We start from the raw sequence: 17614 nt of genomic DNA, 5'->3' as shown, positions 1-17614 counted from the left end.
AATACAAATGTTGTCTTGAGGAACCTGGGGAAGGGAACCCTGAGGCTTGTGTGGAACTGTATTGCCTTGAACTTGGAGAAAGGAACTTCAAGGATTTGTGGAACTCTTTTGAACTTGGGAAAGGTAATCTTGAGACTTTTGCTGAATTTTCTTGAACTTGGCGAAGGGGAGCTGAAAAGGAAGCTAAGAGCTGAAAGAAGCTGAGAACTTTGTTTGATCACCATTTGTTTGATTATTGGCATCCCTACACATTGTTTAGCTTTAGTTGTGAGGGAAAGTATAGGTTTTGGACACAGACAGACTTTTAAGATGAATGCTTTGACTCAGACTTTCCTTAGTTTTGTTTAGGTAGAAAAATCCGACCTTAGCATAGGGCAAGTTAGGCCTTCATCCATCCTGATATTTGATTTAATAAACCATTTCAGTTTGAACTTTGAATCTGTTTTCTGTGTCTTGCTTCATGATGCCTTCACAAGAGACAGAAGGTTAAATGACAGACTTGGGTGCAGTGGAGGTAAAACAACCCTGACACAGGGTTGTAAACTAGTACGTGAGAAAAATGGTGTCTTAATCATAGGACTCCCCTGCACACCTTTATGCTGTATAACACCCAGCAACTACGATCTCAAGGAGGTTATTTTAAGTACATTCACATAATAATGCTTCACACTGTAGACTAGTGACTTGTGCAGACTTCTTTATTAGTGCAGAATAAAAACAACGCATTTCGGGTCAGACCCCCTTCTTCGGGAGCAAGACAACTGTTAACAAAGTAAATACACTTTCACTTAATGTACATAATGTCAGCAAAATAGGAACACAATTCTAGGTCTGGTTAACTAAGTATATCTATTTAGAGGACCACCACCAATACATCCAAATTATTCTTACACTTCCAGTATTGCAATCAGAAAGGAGTGAATCTGATAGTCTAGAACAGGTCAACTCTAAATCAAATCACCAACCGTGAAAGTATAGAAAGCAAATCAAGCGTATTTTGAATTAAAAAGACCCTTACATCCCAGTAATAGGTACATGTGAAAGTGAAGAAAGCCAGCAGTAAATCACCTATATCCAAGGAATCCTCTATGTGCCAAGAAAAACATACCTAAATAATAAGCAAAAATGCCAATTCAATATAATATATCTTAAGGAGCAGGCTTCCAGTGTAAATTCTACCACAGGGTCCTATAGATATGCAATACAAATATAGGGTCAAAAACAGTCTATCCCATGAAAAGTCCCCTACCAAGAAAATAAAAAGGAAGAAAATAACATACTGCTGTTGTTACCCTCTTTTTATCAATGTAGATCAGCTAACTCTCTCTCACCAAAGTAGGCGTGCTATTGTCCTATATCTACTGAAAAAAACACGCCTCTCTCCGGAGGACACTACATTCAGTCAGAACCGAGGGAATGTCCACAACCTGAATAATAAAGAAAATAACAATGCAGGACGCCGCATCACCCATCTGATTTGAAAAATCTACACTTAATGCATAGAACTCCTTAAGTGGACCTAAACTCCTGTGATCCATTACCATAAACGCGAGAAACACAGAACCTGCAGCTACTTCTATGTTCCCTCTGTGTATTACTAGTCGAGCTACTGTCACAGCTTGGGTCCGAATCTGAACGGGACTGGTTATATATATTTGGTCTGTTGTTTGATCTCTAAGCATAAAACTCTTGCCAAATATAAACTATATAATTCATGTAGTCAAACGTATCCCTCCTGAATTTTCTCAGCCTTCTGGATTCCATATCTCAGTAACCTGGAAAAAAGGTTCATAGGGAGAGGTTACACAAAAGAGGTTCTATCTGACTCAATACATAGGGCTTATTTGGTGGAGAGGGATTCATACACTGTAACACCTGACCTGAACACATGATCCACGTTTGTGATTGCACGAGCACTCACGAGAGCAGGTTTAACAGCAAACCTGAAGAAATGCCATCTGACACAGACAGCTGTAAAGTATCTGGGCTACTTCATGGGAAATGAACTGATTAAACCTCAGACTGAAAAAGTAAAAGTGGTATAACAAACTCCTGTACCTAAAACAAAGCAAGACCTTTGAGATTTCCTCGGGTTGACAGGCTGATACCGACATTTTATACCTAATTATTCCACCTGTGCTGTCAACCTAACAGACTAGTGAAAGAACGCTCGAGCAAAGAAACTTGTCTGGGGAAAAGATCAACAAAGCTTTGAAGGTTTAAAATAAATATTATGCGAAAAGCCTGCCTGACAGGAGACTCAAAACATTCAACACAGCGCAATTACTTAGCTTTAGTCTGGGAGCCCCATGAGGCTACCCTGACAAGATGTTAGGTCGCCGTACTGCACAGGGGCCTCGAGCGATCACCGCTGCATGGCCCGGGTCCTTGCTTCTCTCTGGTGCCTGCCGTTGCCTCTCCGGCACTTGCTGCTGCTGCTGCTCCCTAAAATGCTGCGTCTGCCCATGCCAACTCTAAATCCACACCTGGCACAGGCAGGTGGCGGGTTAATAAACCATTCCGTAACTGTGTGCAGCTGCTTATGGCACACGCACAGCCCGGGGAATCCTGGAAAATGTAGTCTGTGGCTTCAAGTGCCACAATGCTAGGATCTGCAGGGGATAATATGCCTGCAACATGCCCCTCCACCTTTTTTGACAGTACCTCCTCTCGGAGGGTCTCTCCCTGAGCCTGGCTTCCCAGGAATTTGCACATGAAACTGTCTCACCAACCTTGGTGCATGCAATGCCTCTGTTGGATCCATGAACACTCCTCAGGTCCATACCCAAGTCATTCTTCGAATACCACAAACGTAGCTGTCTCCTCCTGGAATCCGTGATTCGTCTTATTTCATATCCTTCTTGTCCATCCTTCATGATGAATGGAGGCCTCTTTGTGGTAAACCCCGGAGCTGCAGGTTTAAGCAGAGACACATGGAACATTTTTCAAATTTGTAGACCATCACGCATTTCTGTCTGTGATACACATCTTACAATCTCAAATGGGCCAATAAACCGGGGTGCAAATTTACGAGTTCCCACAAATTATAATTTCCGAGTAGATAATCGCACCCTGGCCCTCACTTTGTACCTCCGCGCTTCTTGGTGCTTCTTATCTGCCTGTGCCTTGTTAGGAGACCTTAGCTTTCTCTGAATTGTCCTGTGCCTTTCTCCTAATGTCACAAATCTGCTTTTTGCGCTCTTGGAGGGCAGAGATCTCAGCTGACTCAGGCAAGATTTCTGGTATCCTGTTTTGTTCATGCCCGTAAAGGCACTCATTAGAAGCCAATTCCAATGATGCTTGTTCCGTGTTATTATAGGTAAATTCTGCCAATGCAAGGCTCGCACCCATGATGACATACAATCCCCCAAATAACATTGGATATACCGTTCGAACGTTTGATTCACTCTGTCTACCCATCTGTTTGGGGATGTTAACTGGTGGATAATGCTCAACTGATTCCTTACATGCTGCAAAAGGCACACCAACATCTAGAAGTGAATTGTGGTCCTCAGTCAGATATAATACTCTTTGGCAAATCATACAACCTTACAATATGTTGCAAAAACAATTCAACCACTTGCAGTTGACTGGCTCCAGGAACTCAAATGCAGGCAATAAAATGTGCCTGCTTGGAGAAATAGTCTACTACAACCAAAATGGTGTCATATTTATTGTCTTTTGGAAGATCTGTAATAAAATCCATAGAAATGTGTCCATGGGCTCCCGGGTTTAGGCAAAGGCTGCAACAATCCCATATTTTTAGAATGGTCTGCCTTACTCCGTGTGCAAGTCCCACATTCCTGAATGTACGTGTGCATATCTTTTCTCAAGTCAGGCAACCAAAAATATTTTTACAACATGCACTTGGTCTTTCACTCCCCGGAATGCTCTGCTAAGGGTGACTTGTGACACCAATACAAAGCCTTGTTCTTGCAATGCCTCAGTGGGTAAATACAATCGCCATGAATGATATGGGAGACCCTCCCGCACTGTCCGATATGAGTGACTGGCCACCCAACCCTGTAATTCTTTCCACCTCATACTCTTGCGTACCTGTCCTAACGGGTCATCGGTGACTGCCCCAATGATCTTCTCCGGAGGAATAATAGCTTTCCCCTCTGGGACCACATTCTCCAAATGTTGCTGACTAGTCCATGCATATGCCTTCCCATTTTTCCTTCTGGCATGAAATGTTACCACAAAACAAAATCTAACTCGTTAAAGTACTGAGAACATCTTGATTGCCTTATGCTGAGCCTCTGGGCTGTTCTAAAGTATTGTAGATTCTTATGGTCTGTCACTACTTTTACTTGATGTCTAGCTCCCAACAAATAGTGTCTCCACTCCGAAAACGCAGCTCTAATAGCCAATAATCGTTTATCTGTGATGGAATAGTTTTGTTGGCACCCTGTATGTTTTTGTGAATTATATGCCACTGGGTGCCAAATGCCCACCTTATCCTTCTGGGATAACACTGCACCTAATGCCAGATCAGACACATCTGTTTCCACCGGAAAAAGTCTCTCAAGAACCGGATGTCTCAACACTGGTGCCCTCTGTCGTGATCTGGGCAAAATCTTCCTCGGGGCCAGCCCTTTGAGAGCAAAAAATACCCAATTCAGCCCAAAATACAGGTTCTATTGTGCTGAGCAGTGATCTCATGCTAGTGACAAATGACACCTTCAAATAAGTTTTAGCATATTTATTCTAAGCAGTGAATTTCATATACATTTGGGATTCAAGTTAGAGAATATTACAAAGCATAAAACTTAGAGAAATGCAAAATATAGTGAAACATGGAAACATAGAGAAATATAGAGAAACATAGAGAAACATAGAGAAACACAGTCTTACGTCCCTTTAATCAGCACTGGGAGACCCTGGCCCTCATAAGCTAACTGTAAACAAGCCCCGCTCAGAGAACAGTGCTGCAGGACGCCGTCAGAGCCAATTCCGGGCACTTGACCTTGCATGAACCAAGTCCACAGGACGATCTCCCCCCGAGTCATGGGAGCATGGATATTTTATAATCTCGTGCTGCCCGTCCATGACGCACAGTTCCAGAACTTTCCCTGTGCAAAATATAGGCTGGCTCATGGAAAAAACCCAACTCTGTTAATTTCCACTGCTCCGTCTGAGCCCCACCCTGGCTCCCATCTGCGAAAGCTCAGGAATGTCTTATCAGTGCCTTCCCAGAGAAAAGGAAGATTAGCTTGGGGCCAGGGCTACCGTTAGTGAGGCTGAATATTCTAAGGGAAGCAGGGATGTATTAACCCCATCTGCAAGCTCTAAAAGGCATGCACTCATAGCTTAGTGTTTATAGCGCTTAAGACTGGCTATCTAAGCGCTATATAGGTGCCATAATGTTCCAAACACTCCAAAAATACCTATTAGCTACAGAGCTAGGGCCCTCTCCCTGCCTGTCCATCAACAATGCATAATGTGACCTATCACTCATACTAGGCCTGCATATTCCTTGTAGCTCACTACTGCATAATGGAAGTGCTACAACAGACTACTGTCAGCATTTTTAGCACATACTTTGAATACACTATTGGCTTTCAGCGGCTAATGCTGTCATCTAAAGCCCTGATTGGCAAGGTTGCAATTTCGTGTATCACTACATTCCACCCCTATTCAACGTGTGTGCGACAAATGCTGACTAATACCTATCAATATAGTATTTAGTGCAGTGATAAAGACCTTGGGGCTTTGCAAGAGGTTTAAGCAAACTACCTTCTAGCGGTTAGTTAGCGTGGCATGCAAGGTAAAACACTACCTAAACAAAAATGTACACAAAGTGAACAGTGACATATACCCTTGCCAAAACCTGGCCTACACAAAAATACCTACACAAAGTGAACATGGACATTTACTCTAGCCAAAACCTGGCCTACACAAAAATACCTAAATAATTATTGTATAACTGATTGTCAGTTAAAAAGCAGCATGCAGTTAAAATGTCAAGGCAATCCAGTGTAGTCTAATCTACAATGCACTATTGCATTTATGTATGGTTACCAATTCTAAAACCTGGCAGCCTTTCACTCTAAGGGCCTACCCTCCCCCTGATCCCAGGGCATTCAAACGTGACTATGGGCTGTGTGACTAGACACTTCCCCCATGTATGTGGAACCCAACCAGAAACCATCTAATTTCGTGAACAAGGTGAACCCATGGGCACCAGGTTGTCTAAATAAAAACAATTCTACTAATTTACATCAAGCATGGCATGTGTTATTCATGCAATCAAAAGCAAGCATTTTGATCCATATGTATGCCGGTAACTGTAGCTCTGCGTGCCAGTGTGTGGAGGATGGTCGCCCCCACTCAGTAAAAAGCCAACACCTGCTGATTAAACAATGTTTGCCATACAATGCATCGTGTGTATTTAGCAGTCTTGTTGACCTGCCCTATGGCAGAAAAAATGTCTTCATACCTAAAATTCTGCCATCTTCAGTGGTTGCCAATACTTGTAGCAGTGTTGGGCGGTATCAATGAACCCCACTAGGCTAGAAGTTCTATAGCAGAGCTGGCATCAGAACCCATAGTGGCTAGCTTATTGTGCACAGTTTCTATGTCACAAGCATATAAAGCTCCTGCAATTAATGAATCCAGCTCCCTAGCTACGCGCACTCTAGTGATGGGCCATAGAAATGGACTCCATTTGTAGCAGCTTGGTAGTACTAAGGAAACATTGCCTCATGATAAACCTATGTCTAAGTGTATCACTGTAATAATGGAGGTGTGCATTACCAGCCTACAATTTACATGTTGCCTTACTACTGGAAAATCTAACATGTTCACAGTGTCTACCTATTGTGACTTGGAGAATACCCTTCTTCAAGTGGGATATCTACCATATACAATATTAGTTTTTGCCACAAACACCATACTACTATCCGGCAGTGGCTTTTTCATCACACCATTGTGTAAAATGCATTTAGTCAAGTTATAGTCCATAAAATCTTGGCGAGAGCACTCGCTGCAGTTCTTGGTCAGAAAAACATCACATTAAACAAATTTAAACAAATCGTTGTATCCATTCACTGAAACATTTGGGCCTATGACTTCATAGACACCAGTCATATGAGTCAGTGACAAAAGATGTCTGACAATGTGCCAGGCCAGTACGCTAGCAATTCCATGTGGATACTCATTTGTAGCGCTTTTCCAAAGAATTATTCCAAATGTCTACAATCAAAAGGTGACTCTTTGCATTAGTGTGCTGGAGACAGCTGTCCCCACAAAAACATGAAACTGGTTGGTTTAACAAAAAACTGTGTCACACTATGTGTTATAAAATCAAACATCAAGTCAGTCATGGTTTTATTTACCTGCCTTAAGCTGGCTGTAAAAGTATCCAGTGTTTCAAAGGTTAGCATCTCAAATTAGAGCTCACACACTTGGCAGCATTACTTCAATTAAGAATCTTAACCTACGCACAGGTGACTTTGATGTGCGCACTCATTTTATCACAAAATAAATTACGCTCCTGCTTGCATAATCCTGCTGCCCCAACAATTCATAAATCATTTTCCTGCCTACGTGCAACGTAGAAGTTTTTTTTTTTTTTTTTCAAAAAGCAAAACATCTCTGGTTAAAGCAATTCAGTTGGAAGAGCAAAACCATTTCGTTCTTTCAGATTCATCTCAAAAAGTGCATTTAAAAACCATTTTTCAATGTGTTAGCATTGTGGTGCATGATCTTACAGTCCACAACTCATTGTCCATAGTCCTTTAAACAAGAAAGGCAAGACATGTCAATTAAGTTATTTCCAGCAACTGAATCATTTGAATGTGTAGCATCAAATATTTGATAATTAGCCAAGTCTGCACCGTGCCAGTTCAGCAAAAGTTATTACTCTGTTGGATACCTTTCGCAGGTTGCAGAACAAATAGCAGCATGGAGTGCGGTGCAGGACACGTTTAAAGTTGTCTCGCATCTCGCAGTAACTCGCATATTTTCTGAGATCAGTGTCACCCACATACTGCACACATTTACGCCTAAATAAGGACACGCTATTGTCTTGCTTTTTTGCCTAGGCAAAATACAAACAGAAATGTTAGGATGCCATTAAAAGTACAATGTCATTATTCATCAATATCAGCGTTATCCACCCCTTCCCTGAACACCACCCCCATTTTCAGAAGTCTCATCAGGTAACTACACACTTTGTCATTGCTACTGCAATTATTTATCACCCTTCTGCATGTTTCTGGGGGCTTATTTACACTCAACCATACGGGGTGTAACTGCCTAATCACAAACTCATTTGTGCAATGCGATCATAGTTGGTCAATGGTACCTCAGACTGATCTGTGCTTTTACAAAAGCCATATAATAAGTACCCAGGTCGCACAATGCTTTTCTTTTTCACCAAAGCGATCACAAATGCCAGGCGCCAACTTGCTTCCAGTGTCTCATGATCCTGATTTAGGTTGCCCTGCTGGCATCACTCCATTTTTCAAAGGTAAAGTCTTTCAGTCCAATACCGCCTGCAGTTGTACAAGCAGCTTTGTTTATTTTTTCTCCATACAGCTAGTGTCTTTCAAGCCTCTGGTTTTTCACTTGTCATTTTCTCAAAGGGTGTTTGCTGAGTTCTTGGACCACCCCTTTGAGCGCGATAGTCTAAGTCAGTTTCTTTTGTTGCTTCAACAAATCATTCATTCTTGCACTAAGCCGTGAGGCTTCTGGATCATGGCTAATGTGCAGTGTTCATGTTGTACTCCAAAGCCCTGCTCTGCATGTTGTCTCTTGCAAAACGGCTAAGCACTTTTGTTAGTTTTGCTTCCATCTGGAATGCCATAATATCTTTGTCAGTTACTCCATCCCTGGCAATGTAGCTTGCAGTTTGCCAGATGTGTATTTTCTCTTCTCAAAGCGCCTAGAGGTTTCTTCTCCAGTGCACAGCGCTTTACTTCAGTTCACATCACATGGTGCATGGGAATGCGGTTTGCATGGCAATGTCTGTTGGAATGGGCAGCTGTCTTTTCTTAGCCCATTCACAGATGCACAGGTTCCCCAATGTTCAGATGTGATGTGCCCGTCTGCCATCCTGCATGCAGCCTTTCTTTTCCTTCCAGTGTTACTGGGCAAATTCTTTACTTCTGATCAGTTGTGTTATTGCATGCCGTTAGAAAGTCTCTTTTCTGCCTTTGCACCCCCTTCCTCAGTTTTCTGCTCACTGACGGTCTTTTCACAGGGGAAGGAATGCAGGAATGTCATTGTTTATCTTTTGTGTGCACCTGGCAGCGCCATGAGCACGCAGCAAGCTTATCTCTTTGCTGTATAACTCTTACACTGTGGCGGCTTCAATGGAAAGGCACTCGTTTCAGACAGTTCATACAGATTAACTCTTTCTTGCACTGCTCTTGTCTAGCAACTCAGAAAAACTCTCATATCTGAAGCATCATTTCACTAAACAGACGTGCAGTATTCTGCTTTTGTCTGCCTTCCTTTCGCGCACCTCGCCCAAGACAGCTTCAAGGCACAAGCTCTGCACACACAGCAAGACTCTTATTTTCAAAAGAGGCACTTTTCTTGTCATCAGATTCTACTCCATGTAATTTTGCAAAATGTCAAAGCGTCTTTAGCCTGTTTTAAACTGATTAATGTCTCATTTAAAAGCATACGTTTTTTTTTCTCTTCTTCTTCCTCGTAGTTTTGTAGTTTTGCTTCACAAGTGCAATCCAATGCAATGTGCGATTTTTCAAGAGAACCCGTAACCTACTAAATCTTTGTGCTATCTTATCACACACAGATTTTTCATTCTGTTGTACCATTGCCAGAATATAACCACTTATTTCAGTGCATTTAAAAATAAAAAATGCCATTTTTAGTGCAGCTCCCTGCGCGTTTTTTTCCTGCAAGAACAACCCACACTCCCTATATTGCTTGTGGGCTGTTAAATGTGTCAACAACATTTTTCACCATATACCACAGTCAACAGGTCACTATTTCCAAACATGCATCACTTATAAGGCAACAGTACAAATCCATGGCATAACGTGGGAACAGTCAAAAATACTCCAGGGGCAATTTAGAGGCAATTTAGAAAAATATAAATTGTTTTTTCTCCCCCCAAACCATTGCAAACTGATTCTGCAATTTCAAATCAATACACAAAAATCGAAAATCCAAATAACATTCACTCACTTTCTTTTTTAAGTGAGTCTCTCACCCATTATAAGCATGGCACAGCTTAAAATGCAATATAACCATTTTAGTGTGTTTCCTTAAAAACAGAATTCGCCACCACTAGCACATGGAATTTACAGTTGCCAAAAGAAAAACAAACCCTTTAGGCTCTCAGCACAGATGTTACTCATTCTCCTAAGCACGGCTCATTCCCCACGTTATTTTTCAGGAATGTCAACACTTCAAAAGCATACATAATAAAAAAGCGAACCTTCGCCTCCGAACATTACAGCCCCCCACTCGCTAGCACACTGGGGCTGAGTCAATGGTTAGATTACTATTCACAGTTTGCATGTCAAATCCTTGCAATTATTTTTCCCTGCCCTCATGACAGAATAGAGATGAGAACACCGTCTCACTTTGCATTTCAAATTACAACTTTAAACTGGGGAAACCGCATAATAAAATTCTTTTCTAATTGAGCATACATCTTTCTTGACCATTCATCGGAGCGCTTTAAACAAAGCCATTTCCCGCTTGTTTATCGCCTTGTACTCCCTTGGCTCCATTCCCAAGCAATAAGTCAGTCACGACTGATTTACTGAAGGGAGTCTTAACCACACAAGCTATCGGCCACGGCAAGCCGACACAACGCTGCTGTCTTTTGAAGTCTCAGAGCTGCAGTGAGACCCCCAAGGAAATGCGACAGCCTGCTCTTCACTCTACACTGTGTTCTCTCACACAATTTGTCATTTCACAGCAAGGCACTGCTCTTCACAAATCCCACCGCTGCCACCAAATGTCGTGATCTGGGCAAAATCTTCCTCGGGGCCAGCCCTTTGAGAGCAAAAAATACCCAATTCAGCCCAAAATACAGGTTCTATTGTGCTGAGCAGTGATCTCATGCTAGTGACAAATGACACCTTCAAATAAGTTTTAGCATATTTATTCTAAGCAGTGAATTTCATATACATTTGGGATTCAAGTTAGAGAATATTACAAAGCATAAAACTTAGAGAAATGCAAAATATAGTGAAACATGGAAACATAGAGAAATATAGAGAAACATAGAGAAACATAGAGAAACATAGTCTTACGTCCCTTTAATCAGCACTGGGAGACCCTGGCCCTCATAAGCTAGCTGTAAACAAGCCCCGCTCAGAGAACAGTGCTGCAGGACGCCGTCAGAGCCAATTCCGGGCACTTGACCTTGCACGAACCAAGTCCACAGGACGATCTCCCCCCGAGTCATGGGAGCATGGATATTTTATAATCTCGTGCTGCCCGTCCATGACGCACAGTTCCAGAACTTTCCCTGTGCAAAATATAGGCTGGCTCATGGAAAAAACCCAACTCTGTTAATTTCCACTGCTCCGTCTGAGCCCCACCCTGGCTCCCATCTGCGAAAGCTCAGGAATGTCTTATCAGTGCCTTCCCAGAGAAAAGGAAGATTAGCTTGGGGCCAGGGCTACCGTTAGTGAGGCTGAATATTCTAAGGGAAGCAGGGATGTATTAACCCCATCTGCAAGCTCTAAAAGGCATGCACTCATAGCTTAGTGTTTATAGCGCTTAAGACTGGCTATCTAAGCACTATATAGGTGCCATAATGTTCCAAACACTCCAAAAATACCTATTAGCTACAGAGCTAGGGCCCTCTCCCTGCCTGTCTATCAACAATGCATAATGTGACCTATCACTCATACTAGGCCTGCATATTCCTTGTAGCTCACTACTGCATAATGGAAGTGCTACAACAGACTACTGTCAGCATTTTTAGCACATACTTTGAATACACTATTGGCTTTCAGCAGCTAATGCTGTCATCTAAAGCCCTGATTGGCAAGGTTGCAATTTCGTGTATCACTACACCCTCGTAAATGGCTTTTTTAATTCCTGAAATGCTCTCTTCCTCTTCGTCCCAACCAAATTGTGCTGACTTTTTGAGCAACCGAGTTAAGGGTGTCACAATGTGGGATGAAGGACTAATAAACAACTTGTAGAAATTAGCAAGTCACAAAAAGGACTGTATGTCTTTCACACACTGGGGCAAGGGCCAATCCGTTACTGCTTGCACTTTCTTACTATCCATGATGATGCCCACTAGTGTTAGGATAAATCCCAAGAACTGCACCCGCTCACTGTGGCATGCACATTTCTCCAGTTTAGCATAAAGCTGGTACTCCCTCTGCAAAGTTGCCTTCACATGTCCCACATGTTGTTCCTTGGATTCTGAGTAAATCAAAATATCATCTATGTACACTATAACAAAAACATAGCTGCATTCCCTTAATACTCCCTGCATAAATTGCTAGAAAGCTGCGAGGGCATTGTACAAGCCGAACGGCATGACTAAATTTTGAAAGGCCAAACTTGGTTCTAAAGGCCGTCTTCCACTCGTCTCCAGACTTGATTCTGATTTCTGTGGTACGCCCTACGTAAATCCAATTTTGTGTAAATTACTGCCAATTTGACTTGATCGAGGAGCACAGAAATCAATGGCAAAGGAAACCTATTCACCTTGTTCAGTGCGTAATAATCTATGCATGTCCTGAGTGTACCTTCTTTCTTTGGCACAAAAAATAGTGGAAGGTACTGGTGAAGTCGAATGCCATATAAACCCCCTCTCTAACATGTCATCTAGATATTCCCTCAAGTGTTGGGCGTAGATTCGGCTACAAGGCAACTTAGCGCCTGGCTCCAATTCTATAACACAATCATATGCTTGATGCAGAGGCAATTTCTCAGCCCCGCCCTTGTCAAATACCTCTGCATACATCCTGTATTGGGAGGGAAGACGTGTCTCCACTGCCCTCACCCACTTGCTGTACCTGAGCTCCTTCCGTCAAAGGTGGCAGGGCCCATCAAATCCTGAACATGTGACTCACACCATTGGGAATCAAAGGACAATTCTTGTTTAGACCAGTTAATCATGGCATTGTGCTTAACCAACCAGGGTATTCCCATAATAAGACCAAATTGAGGATCAGTCATCAAATCAAACATAATATCCTCCTAATTACAGGAGGAACACACCATCCTTAATGGCTGTGTCTGCTGCGTGTTGGGACCAGACGTTAACGGGGATCCATCCACGGATTGTACTCCCTCCAACCTTTGTTTGTCCTGCAGAGGTAAACTCAATTGTTCCGACAGTGCAATGTCTATGCGGTTACCACTGGCACCTGCATCTACCACTGCTGACACCACCTGTTTGTCACAGCAAAAAACAGTCACCCAAATAAACAAATGACGTGCCTTACCCAGAATTGTATTTGCCACCCACCTAGGGAACTTAGATTCAATTTGGCCTGACACCCCCGTTTACCATAGGGTCAAGCCTGTCCTTTTACTGCCTTCATCTTCTGTCTAGCCCTGAGCCCCTCTGAGGGGTATTGGGACAAGTTTGAATAAAGTGTCCCGATTGCCCACAATATGAACAAAGATTGTTTGCCTTCCTTTTCTCCTTCTCTGCAGTGGACAATGGCCCTCAAACACTCCCAATCTGCATCTAGATAGAATATGATGGTTAGCATGTGCCACACCTAGGTTTCATCCTTAACTTTACCCCTCATCGCATCTAGATAGAAATATAAATGTTAGCATGTGCCACACTTAGAGTACATCCTTAACTTTAGCCCTCATCGCATCTAGATAGAAATATGAATGTTAGCATGTGCCACACTTAGAGTACATCCTTAACCTTAGCCTCAGTCGCATCTAGACAGAATTGTGAATGTTAGCATGTGAATGTTAGCATGTTAGCATGTGCCACACTTGCCACACTTAGATGTCGCCCTTAATTCTAGCTTCCGTCACTTCTAGACAGGGTTATGAATGTTAGCATGTGAAACACTACAATGAAACTGTGAGGGATGACAAGTTCCACACCTGGATGGAATAGTGAATGATAGCGGGCATCACACCTTGACACAATTGCAAGGACAGCAATGCCAACTAAATAATGCACTAACAACTTCATCCCTCCGCATACACCTCTCAAACTCTGACAAACACAACCACAAGCCTAAATACAGCAATCCACACAAACTTCACTACATTGCAACAACAAAACAAACCACACATAGACCTGCACAACAGCACATGACGAGTACAGACCGTAAAACACCCCAAGCCCAGCCAACGGACCCACCGGGCTGAGGCTGCCAACAGCACATCACTGCTCTTTTGCACTTTTCCAGCTTATTCCCACTAACTAACCCCCGCCCCCTTTCTCCCTTTTCAGAGCCGCCAGAGCGCCAGGGGACCACTCCGGTGGTGATAGTGCGCGGTACAAATATCCTTTAACATTAACATTAACATTTAACCTTTTGTCTCTACAGTATTGAAATTTACATTAAGAGTAGGTATGCACTGGTAACATTGTACTTTCTTGCATATGTCAATGTAAGTCTGATTTGATCATCCGAAACTGGAGGCAGAGAATCACTTAATAGGCTCTGGCAATTCAAACCCCTAGATTTGGCATAAGCATGTCCAATCACATGGTGTGTATGCGTGACCTGAATCTAACTGCTGCCTTGGAGCATTCTATATCAAAGTAGACCAGGTCTGTGCAATTGCGGCGCTATCTGAAAAACGTCCCATAGGGTGTGACCTTTTTATAGCTGACTGGAAGCCTGGAGGGGCGCACTCTGGTTCCTAGCTCATTCAGCCTCTTATGGTCCAGTTGGTGTTCTCCTTCAAGTGCTTTGATGCCTCTTGCCCTCATCAGGGTGGCAGTCAGTTCAGGTGTTGCTCGTTTGTAAAGGTTTGTAGCCTCGCAATATATTGACATATGGTCAGGCAGCACAGCCCATTAGAACCATTGTCCAACGACATTGGCATGTTGTTAAATTAGATAGGGAATTGTCTTACATACTACCTTCTTATCCCTGTCTTACATTCAGGAAGGCTTGTTGTCTCAAGGATAAACTGGTTGCCAGTTTTCTAAATGCCCTCACGCACACACTGAAGTTCTGGGTACATGTTTATCCAATCCTGCAAAGGTTTTTTTCAAATGTATAAAATGCAAGGTTTGTATCAATGCATTGCCTTCCAAAACTTATGTGCACGGAGTGATTGGTACCACATGGACCATACAACATTTTTAAACGTGTAATATTATGTTTGTTGTTTATGTACTTTTCTGTCCATGTGGAAAGTGGTATGTGGGGAGCACCACATGCAAATTAAAAGTATGTATACTCCCAGCACTTGAGAGCCATGAAGCATTTGGATAACGCTTACCCCATGGCTAAACACTTTTTCAAATATCATAACAGGAAGGCTGAAGAGTTGTATTTCTTTGGGGCTGCACGCCTACCGCAACATCCCCGAGGAGGAGATAGGAAACTTCAACGCAGGCAACTAGAGGCAATGATGATTCTGGATTTTGACACTAAGCACCCCGAAGGCCATAATGTTGATGAAGAATTATACACGTTCTTATTACCATAACTGGCAACATTCTTGTTTTTTTAAAAATGTTACTTGTAACCAGAGCGTCCCTTTAACAAAGTTTTTGCCCTGAATTTAATAGGTTTGTATTAGTGCAACTTGGCCATAATTTCCCTTTAACATCGTTTTTTCACTTAAAATATGTACATATATATATATATATATATCTTTCAAAATGTAAGGGCTAGGAGGATAGCTCAGGGGCAATGCACTTACCTTGGAAGCAAGACAACAGATCAACACAGGTTTGAATTCCGGACTGTGCTTAGACCCTGGCCTCTGGTATTAAGCACGCTATGAAAGAATAATTAATGTGTGCCCATTGGCAAATCCTGACAGAATTCGCCTTTAATGTATTTCTGTGGCACCCAGCGAAAAAGCAGACATCTTATTAAATTTAAGAAATGTACAATTTTGCAGAGATGGATTTAGATTTCCTGATATAAAAAGTTACCATTGGGCATTTACTTTACTCCAGTGCTGCCATTAGCCCTCAGATACCAAAGAAATTAGCCAGAAATTAATGAAATTTGAGGTACACTTTGTGCTTTCAAGCTGCCCTTAGTAGCTCTGACCCAAGAGACTTCCCCAAGCCGACGAAGATGCTGACCAGCGTATCTTTTATGAGGACTCCATTTACATTTCGTAAAGATGAAAGTAAAAGGCACCCGAGTAGGACTAGTAATTTGGGTCTGGAGTGGGGTGAAGGGGGTCAAATGGCCTTCAAATGGCCTTCGGATGGGGGATTTGGAGTGGCAGTTTCTCGGGGGGTGTCCCTGGAAAAATGAGAAGTAAAAATTTGCAGGCGTTCTGGGAGTGCCCCCAGAAAGTGAGGTGGGGACAGGACAGGGAGGTGAGAGATCCATTTCAGAACAACCCTTGTACAAAGAAGCAAGCACAGGGTGGTTTTTTGGAATGCAGGGAGTTCGGACTAACTACACACAATCGTAGAAACCCCTTGTCTCTGAACTGAAATAGGAGGAACAATTTATTTGAACCCTTAAATATCTTGGTTAATGGGAGGTGTACACTCCGTTTTAAGACTGATCTATCGAAAATACATCCATTTTGGACCATATATCGATCAATTACATTTTTCTTCCATGCATTTTACCTTACATTGTGAGATTCATATCTGCAAACCACACAGGTCTCCCCAACACCATCTTGTGATAATCCAATCTGTTGCACACACGCCATAAATTCAAGTGTCCTAACAGCAATAAATCATATCCTGCGCCCCTCTATGTGACATCAGCAGTTGGAAACGCTACGGAACGGCCCTTGTCATGACGTCACTGCAGGAAGGTGACACACGTCTATGTAGCGTCTACGAGATCATGTTTCCGCACATTAAATGTGGGAGACACTTATTCAATGCATAACCACATTTATTTTGGTTAGTTGCTCTGCTCAAAAGACGCTTTAATGTATTTTACTTTCTATCAACGAAAGGAGTCGAGACTTTGGTGTATTGCTGTGTTTTGTATTAAATTGCACATTTTAAAATACATTGATCGTTGCCATTCTAATTGTGTACGGTCATCACCATGTAAAAAACACAGCACCAATGAATACCCTTTTTTTCTATTATAAAACATACCAATGATAATAAACATCAGATAAAAAAATATTTTCAAAATTATTAAATATCTTTTTGTATCTTTTTAACTGAAATTATGAATAATTCTTTGGTTTTTAAAGTTATGTAAAATTCAAGTTCCTTTGAAATCCCAATGTTCCATTGACAGAAGGCCAAATCCTTATGGTGTAAACGTTCGTGTTCAAGCTGGACTTGATGGATTGTCCTTCAGAAGCACATGGTGTATACGTTAGATAAAAATGAATGTGCAGTTTTAATGCCAATAAAAGGCTGGTTTGTTGACTTCTATTTAAAATCTTCTTAAGCAAATCTTTCAGTGGGTGCTGTGGTTCACATAATTGGAACAGCAAAAGGGCAAACAAGCCCAGCACGGTTGGCCTAGAAAATTGTCACCATCATTCCATTGCTAGC

This window comes from Ambystoma mexicanum, chromosome 4p (genome assembly GCF_040938575.1).
Source record: "Ambystoma mexicanum isolate Mex_15411 chromosome 4p, UKY_AmexF1_1, whole genome shotgun sequence".
NCBI classification, from domain to species: domain Eukaryota; kingdom Metazoa; phylum Chordata; class Amphibia; order Caudata; family Ambystomatidae; genus Ambystoma; species Ambystoma mexicanum.
The sequence above is the reverse complement of the archived record's forward strand: the minus strand, read 5'-3'. Positions refer to the sequence as shown.